The sequence below is a fragment of the Nannospalax galili genome, unplaced genomic scaffold (assembly GCF_000622305.1).
Source record: "Nannospalax galili isolate Female #2095 unplaced genomic scaffold, S.galili_v1.0 scaffold307, whole genome shotgun sequence".
In the NCBI taxonomy this organism is placed as follows: domain Eukaryota; kingdom Metazoa; phylum Chordata; class Mammalia; order Rodentia; family Spalacidae; genus Nannospalax; species Nannospalax galili.
In genome coordinates, this window is record NW_008359625.1 from 5,812,118 (window position 1) to 5,820,429 (window position 8,312).

Consider the following 8,312-nt stretch of genomic DNA (forward strand, 5'->3'; position numbering starts at 1 on the left):
AAAACTGGGTTAGTTTAAGGGAGGGGGGAGCGAAGGGTATACAAGGAATCTAGGGGATAAAAGGACGAAGAAGCTCAAGAGAGGTGGGACCATAGGAGAAGGGTATTATTAAGGGAGAATTGGAAAAAACTGGGGCACCTTAAATGGGGAAACCATGGTAGAAGGGTTGAGATAAATAACGCCTAGCTAGTTTTGAAAACCAGAGGGAACCATATTAGGCCAACAACCTACTGACAAATTATACATACAACCAGATCAAAGAATGTAATATATGCCTAGGCAAGGTTTATCTGAGAGTGTTTGGTCTTTGCCCAAGCTCTGTCTACATGGCACACAGTAATTAAAAGTTCCAGACTGGTGGAACTTACCTTCTTGGATGTTTAACAGCCATACTTTGAGGCCTATACTAATTTGGTCAGAGGGACATAAAGGACAGTTTTTGTTCCTTGCCCTCCTAAGGTTGACTAAGTTCCAGGGGACTATGAGCATCTCTCAAAATGTCCTGTAACTGAAGTGAGTCACCTGTCCTCTTGTTCAAGGAGGCCACGGAGACCCCAACAGATGAACTTGAACCAGTGTCCAGTCTAGGAAGAGGAGGGTCAACACAGAGGAAACATTTCCTGTATGCTTCCAAGTGAAGCCAGCCACAGTTGAGCAGGACATTTGACTTATCTTCACATAGATGGAACTGGTAAAAGAAAGGATCCAGGGGCTCCTTCAAAGCCCATGTGACCCCTGAGGAACAGATCCTCAAACGACCTTAGGAGTAAAAACAAATTGTTTTATCTGGGCCAATTGTAGGGTCTTAAACACCCAAAAGGCAAGTATAACCAAAGATTAATGGGGTCAATATAATTTTTAAGAGTCCATATGTATAGCTAAAGGCTACATAACAAGAAACAATGCCAGACAGGAGATACTTTCCTTTGAGTTATTGGCCAAAGTTGTACAAGAGACTCCCAGACAATAACCCAGCATAGAACAAAAATGAACAGCAGACCCCAATCTTATCTAAAGGAATATTGACAACTGATTGCTGCTAGATGAGGAACAGCTGATCTTCCTAAAACAAAGATCTCTAGACAGGCTGACTAGATTTAGCAGACAGACAAGCACTGGAGAATGGCTGGGGGTGCCAACAACATAGAGGACAGTAACAGGGATGACAGAAAATGTGGGCTCCAGTATTTGGGAGGGGGGAGGCTATGGGAGGGTGCCATTTGGGAAGTGGGTATATAGATGAATAAGACTGTGTGGGATGTTCTGTATGATATACACACAGAAAAATCAACAAATTAAAAAAAAAAAGGACTTACATTTGAGGAGGAAGCATACAAATTTACTTCATGTTAAACAGTAGAGGTGATAAACATTACTAGTGAAATCTACCTGATGACTTTATATCATACTCAGGTACTAAGGATCAGAGTGTTATGACTGTGACTAGTAATCATCAGATACATAGAGATTAAAGACACGTGCAAATAAAAAAAAGAGAGAGAGAGAAATGAAAACTAGCAGAGTCTGATGGCTCACAACTGTAACCTCCCAGAACTCTGGAGGCTGAGGCAAGGGGATTGCCATGAGTTCCACACTAAACTGAACTATAGGGCAAGACCCTGTCCCAAAAATCTGAAAGCAAGGAGTGGGGGTGGGGAGATGGGCAATGGCTCTGTGGATAAAGGTACTTGCCACCAAGCTTGACAACCTAAATTCAATCCCAGGACTCATATAATAGAAAGACAGAACCAGGGGCTGGAGAGATGACTCAATGGTTAAGAGCACTGGCTGCTCTTGCAGAGGATGCAGATTTGATTCCCAGCACCCACAGGGCAGCCAACAAGCATCTGTAACTCTAGTTCCAGGGGATCTGATGCCCTCCTCTGACCTCCGAGGGCATTGCACAAAACAGCTGCATCTACAGACATGCAGGCAATGCATTCATACACATAAAAATAATAATTTTTTTTTTAAAAAAAGAACTGAAAGTTGTCCTCTAACTTTCACATGGATGCCATGACATGTGTGCCCCTCCACACCAATAAATTAAATAAATGTAATTTTTTTTTTTTTTCAGAGCTGAGGACCGAACCCAGGGCCTTGCGCTTGTTAGGCAAGCGCTCTACCACTGAGCTAAATCCCCAACCCCAAATGTAATTTTTTTTAAGCAAAAAACCCATCTAGGCCTCATAGTGGTAAGTTATTGAGGTAGGGGTAGGGGGCTGAGAATAGAGCTTAGTTGGTAGAGTCTAGCATGCATGAAGCCTTGGGTTCAATCCTCAGTGTTACATAAACAGGCAGAATGGTGCACACTTGTAATCCCAGCACTGAAGAGGTAGAGGAAGGAAGATCAGTTAAATGTTATCCTTGGCTACATAGCAAGTTCAAGGAAAGCCTGGGCTCCATAAGCCACCTCCCCACCCCCTGCCAAAAAGGGGAAGGAAACAGGGATACTGCCATGAAAATGCATAGTCATGTGTCAAGATTCTGTCCATCTGGACAGATGCAGGCTGAAATGGTGTAACATCTGTTAATAACCAGTGTTGTGGTTCAGGTATCATGAGCCCATTCACCAAATCCTGAACCAGAAATACTTAAACATTCTGCTTAAAGCCTGAGTGAGTTATGTTGAGGGCATAATAAAAGAAAATCCTCCTCAGTGGGTGGCCAGTTCACAGAACTCATTACCCCAAGCTAGCATTATATTGGCAATACAAAGTCATGGAAACCTTGGTTGCTTGCTAATAACTCAGTGAGGGATGAGGATACTAGGGAGATGGGATTTGATCTTTGAGGCTGCTGACAAGGGCAGGCCTGCTGTTCATACTTTATGGCCTATCAGGGCAGAGTTCTAAGCAGGGCAAGATGGGTACCCAGGTTGCCTCTCAGCCCCTGGGCAGTCAAGAAGATTACCTTAGAACAGCGATCAACCTCATACATGAAAGATTGACTTCTCCAATGTATTTTCTCCTTAGATTAGCTACATTGTATTGCTGGGAGTTACAAAAAAGTAAAATGATGCTCATGGAAATCTGACATAAATGTGTTTACCCATTAGGACCTCATGGGTTGCCATTATAATAGCTGGCATTATTGATTTTTGATTATGTACCATGAGCTTACTCATTCTATTCAAAATAACAATGAAATATTGTTTGATACCATCCCTGTTGACAGATGAGGAAACAAAGGCACTGAGAAGTAATTTTTTTAAATGTATTTATTTAGCTGGGTGTGGTACCACACACCTTTAATCCTAGTACTCTGGACAGAGACAGGAAGAGCTCTGTGAGATCAAGGCCAACCTCATCTACATAACAAGTGCTAGGCCAGCTGGGGCGACAGGGAGACCCTGTCTCAAAAAAAAAAAAAAGAAAAAAAAGAAAAAAGTATTTATTTATTTGTGTGTGTGTGTGTGTGTGTGTGTGTGTGTATGTGTGTACATGCATGTGAGTACATGCATGCATGTAGAGGCCAGAATGGGGTATCAGAGCCCCTGGAGCTGGAGTTACAAATGGTTGTGAGCTGTGTGATGTGAGTGCTGAGAACTGAACTCAGGTCCTCTGAAAAACCAGCAAATGCTCTTAACGATTGAGTCATCTCTTCTGCCCCCTAGAAATAACCTGTTTTCTGTACCACAGCTGATGGGTGATCTAAGAGTCAAACACATCCACTGATTCTGTAGTATATAATTTGCTACTTCTTTCTTTAGACTAGGGTTGAAGCCTCTGCTGCAGGGGACACTTCACTTGCCCCCGCTACACATGTGACTATGAGGAGATGTAGGCCTGTTGTGTGGCGATAGCCATTTTTTCAGGAGAAGCCATGAGAACAGACACTGGGTGGTAGAACAAATCTGGCTAAATCCAGCCAGGTCTCTGACCTCTGCTCTACTCACACCCAGTGACGCATCTCATGGATAGTACGCTGTTGCCATCTGTTGCTATGCCTTTGAAGATGGCGTTGCTAGGCATGGGCTCTGGGCAAAGCAGAGGAGGCTGGCTGGACACACATATGGTGCAAAAACTGGCCTGGTTGGAGTACCTGTGCCTGGGGTTCTGTCCCCAAAGAAATAGGCTTCACAATCCTATACAGCAATCCGTTTTCTCTCTAGACCCCCTGGCCACTGCAGGATCCTATGAACACCATCACAGAAAGCTACATCTAAGGCAGAGAGAGATGTTGACTGTGGGGAAAGATGAGCTGAGCAGACCAAGAGCTGGCACACAAATCAGAATCCAAGGCTGCACGTTAGAGTTGGTGTGTGCTGAGTAAAGGGGTGGGAGCACTGTAGCATCAAACTGAACCTTTAATTAGGACCAACTGTGGGTTCAACAGGTAGGACCCTGGACCTTAAGCCCCGAAAGGGACTGTAAGTTTTGCCAGCTCACACAAAGGCACTGTCTGCTAAGTTGGGTATGCCAAGAAGTGAGGTGTTTTTCAATTACTACCATGTTTCCGTATGCCCAGAGAGAGGACCTTGAAGCCTACTCCCCACACCTCACTCTGCCTTCTATTGCTTTTTCTATAGAAAAGCTCTATTTCCAGCTTTTCCACCACTGAGAAAGTAGGTGGGATTTAGGGAATCCATGAATGTCTGGATTCTGCTATGGCTCTTCCACTCCATCCTCCCTGTAAGTTTCCTAAGCAATTAGCACCAGGACAAAAGCTAACAGCCCAGGATCCAGAGCCTCACCCCCCACCTGAAACCTGCCAGGGCTCCAGTGAGAAAGGAGAGGGAGGGGAAGAGGGCCACCGCCTGGTTCAGCTTCCTGGTACTGACCCCAGAGCTGGAGAAGAGCCAAGAGAACCAAGTCCAACAACCTAGGAGCAGGAAGTGGGCAAGCAGGCCACACCTGGGCTTCCTGATCAAGCCTTTAACAGCTGCTGCTGGGGAGGGAAGCCAACCCAGGTGAGGGTGTGACGAACCTCCTGTCCTCTACAGGAACAAAGTTTCAGGTAGGTCTCATACTCTCCCAGTGTACAGAGAAGGAACTGGAAATGCATGCCAAGTAAGGATCAGAACTAGGTCAAGGTCACACAGCTGGTAAAGAGCACAGCTTGAATCCTGGTGGACCCTATGATTTCCACACAGGTTCCCCTTGGGGACTGATGGTAACTCACAGCCAGTCTCTCTCCAGGACCTGCCCTGCCTGAAGGAAGCAGCTAAGGATAAGCTTGCTCTCTTTGCAGCCCAGGGAGCCCAAATCCAGATCAAGTATGTGGGCCGGGAATGAGGCGCCAGATCCAAAAAAACCAACCCCTGCCTCAAGTCAGGCCACACTGGCTTCAGGACTCTTTTGGCATGAAGGATAGGTTTGTTGTTGTTTGTGGGTTTTTTAAAAATACTTTCGTTTTAGACAATCTCACACTGTAGCCAAGCTGGGCTGACATCAAACTCATGGGTAATCCTCCTACATCAGCCTCCAGAGTACTGGGATGATAAGCTTGAAACTGTATACTGCTAAGAACAAAGATTTTGTCACAACTGCATTTTTTTTTCATTTTTTCTTTCTTTAAAAAAAAAAATATGGAACCGGGCATGGTGGTGCATGCCTTTAATCCCAGCACTTGCAAGGCAGAGGCAGGTGAATCTATTCGAGGCCAGCCTGGTCTACATAGAGTTCCAGGCCAGCTGGAGTTACAGGGAGACTCAAAAGGATGAAAAGAAAAGAAAAAGGAAAAATAAAATAACAGACATACTAGAAAATATGGTACATTGGCTGGGTATGGTGGCACGGGCCTTTAACCCCAGCACTCAGAAGGCAGAGGCAGGCGGATCTCTGTGAGTTCAAGGCCAGACTGGTCTACATAGCAAGTTCAGCCCTGCTGGGGTTACAGAGAGACCCTGTCTCAAAAAAGACCATTCCCCCAAAACACATATTCAGATATATATGTACATATATAGAAAGCTTTACAAATTTGTATGTTATCCTCGCACAGGGGCCATGCTAACCTTCTCTGCATCACTCAATGTAGTACATGCACGGCTGAAGCAAACACTGTAACTGCATTTCATTTCAACTTCTCTCTCTGCCACATCCTGCTTCCCTTCCCCTCTAAGCTGCTACTTAGTACCCAGCCCGTTTCCACAATCAACATTTTGCACCCAAATCTCCGTCCTCCTGTTGGCTTTTTTGGGCATCCTTCCAAGGAGGTCTACAAGTCCCACTTTTAGAAAATCAAGCTAGCCAGGACAGAACAACCAAAACTCCCAAAGAGGGTCAAGATGACCTCAAGACTAACACCAGCAGGAGGTCGCTCCCATTCCTAGGCCATAGGTTAGGGGAGGATCTATGGCCAGGATCATCCAGAGAAGGTGGGCGACCTAGGCTGGAAGAAACAAACCAGCAGGTACAAGCAACCCCTGCCAGGGACACCCCTGAAGTTAAAGGCAGTGGGACCCAGGCTTCTGTTTCCTCTAGCTTGACTTCTGGGACTGTAGACTACTTACAGGATGCGAAGTTGACACCTAGGCTTTAAGACAGGAAAAGACAAGGAAAATCTGGGTATGTGGGGAGGAAAGGAGTTTCTCACTCCAGAGTCTGGTTTAAGCCTCATGCCAGTTGAGAATCAAGAATTCCAGCCCAGGAGAGATGACTCAGAGGGTAAAAGCAGTACTACTCTTGCAGATGTTTCCAGTTTCGTTCCTAGCACATATTTCAGGCAGCTCACAACCATTTGTAACTCCAGTTCCAGGGAATCCAATGCTTCTGGTTTCTCAGGCACCTGCACTCACATGCACATACCCACATACATACACATAATTAAAAATAAATCTTTAAAAACATTTTTAAATAAATTCTGTGAGGCTGACAAAATGGCTCAGTGGTTAAGAGCACTGACTGCTCTTGCAGAGGACCCAGGTTCGATTTCCAGCACCCACATGGCAGCCGACAACAGTCCATAATTGCAGTTCCAGGGGAATCTGATGCCCTCTTCTGATCTCTTCAGGCATCACACGACACAGGTACACTTACATACATGCACGGAATACACTCAAACATATAAAATATTTTTTTAATGTTTTTAATGCTGGGTGTGGTGGCACATACCTTTAATCCCAGCACTCAGGAGGCAGAAGAAGGTGGATCTCTGTGAGTTCAAGGTCAGCCTGGTCTACATAGTGAGTTTCAAGTCAGCTAGGGCTATAGGGAGACTGTGTCTCAAAAAGACCTCCCCCCCAAAAAAATGTCTTTTAATAAACTCTGTGAGGCTGGAAAGATGGCTTAGCAGTTAAAAGCACTGGCTGCTCTTGCAGAGGACCATGGTTCAGTTTCCAGCATCAACATGGTAGCTAACAACCACCTATAACTCCAGTTCCAGGGGATCCAATGCCCTCTTCTGGCCTCCCCTGGCACTGCATGAATATGGTGCACTTATAAACATACAGGCAAAACATTCATACACATGAAATAAATAAAATTTAGGCATTGGAGAGCTTGCTCAGTGGTTAAGAACACTAGCGTTCTTGCAGAAGACCCAGGTTTGAATCCCAGCACCTACATGGTGACTGACAACTTGTCTGCCACGCCCTCTTCTGTCCTCCATGGGCACTGCATGACACAGGTACCCTTACATACCTGCAGGCATAACACTCATACACATAAAATTATGAATAATAAATTTTTAAAATTAACTGTGGGGCTGGGGCTGTAGCTCACTTGGTAGAGAGCTTGCCTAGATATACACAGTCCTGGGTTCAAACTCTAGCACTGGATAAAGCCAGACACAGTGATACATGCCTATAATCCCAGCACTTGAGATGTGGAGGCAGGAGGATCAGAAATTCAAGGTGACCTTCAGCTACAGAGAAGTTTAATGACAGCCTGGGATATATGAGACCCTGTCTCAAATAAAATAACAAACTCCAACTCTGTTTCATGCTGGCTCTTCCTGAAATTCTTGGCTGCTGTGAAGTCAAGGATATGGCTTTACCTGAGAGGAGGTCCCTAGGGGAGGGACTCCTTAGGGGAGGAACTCCTCAGGCCGCTGCAGGTGACAGCTAGTGCTCTCCCCCCAATCCCCAGTTTCATCTGACTATAATAAGGAAGGACTGAACATTACAAATAGTAACCCAGTGTGGAACCCACAATAATTCTTTTGCTTTTGTTTTGAGACAGGGTCTCACTATGTAGGCCTGGCTGGCCTCAAACTCATAAAGATTTGCCTGCCTCTGTCTCTGAATGCTGGGATTAAAAGCATGTGCCACCATGCCAGACCTGAGACAGGGCCTTATGTAGCCCCAAACTAAGAATGGCCATGAACTCCTGATCTTCCTGCTTCTGCACTTGAGGATGAAATAAACAGCA

At 45.3% G+C, this 8,312-nt stretch overlaps 1 non-coding gene across 1 annotated transcript; it reads right to left on the bottom strand.

Moving 5' to 3' along the window:
- Positions 1 to 5,898: 5,898 nt before the first annotated feature.
- Positions 5,899 to 6,001, bottom strand: LOC115068532. The gene has a single exon (XR_003847880.1). It is a non-coding gene; the product is annotated as a U6 spliceosomal RNA (small nuclear RNA).
- Positions 6,002 to 8,312: the final 2,311 nt, after the last annotated feature.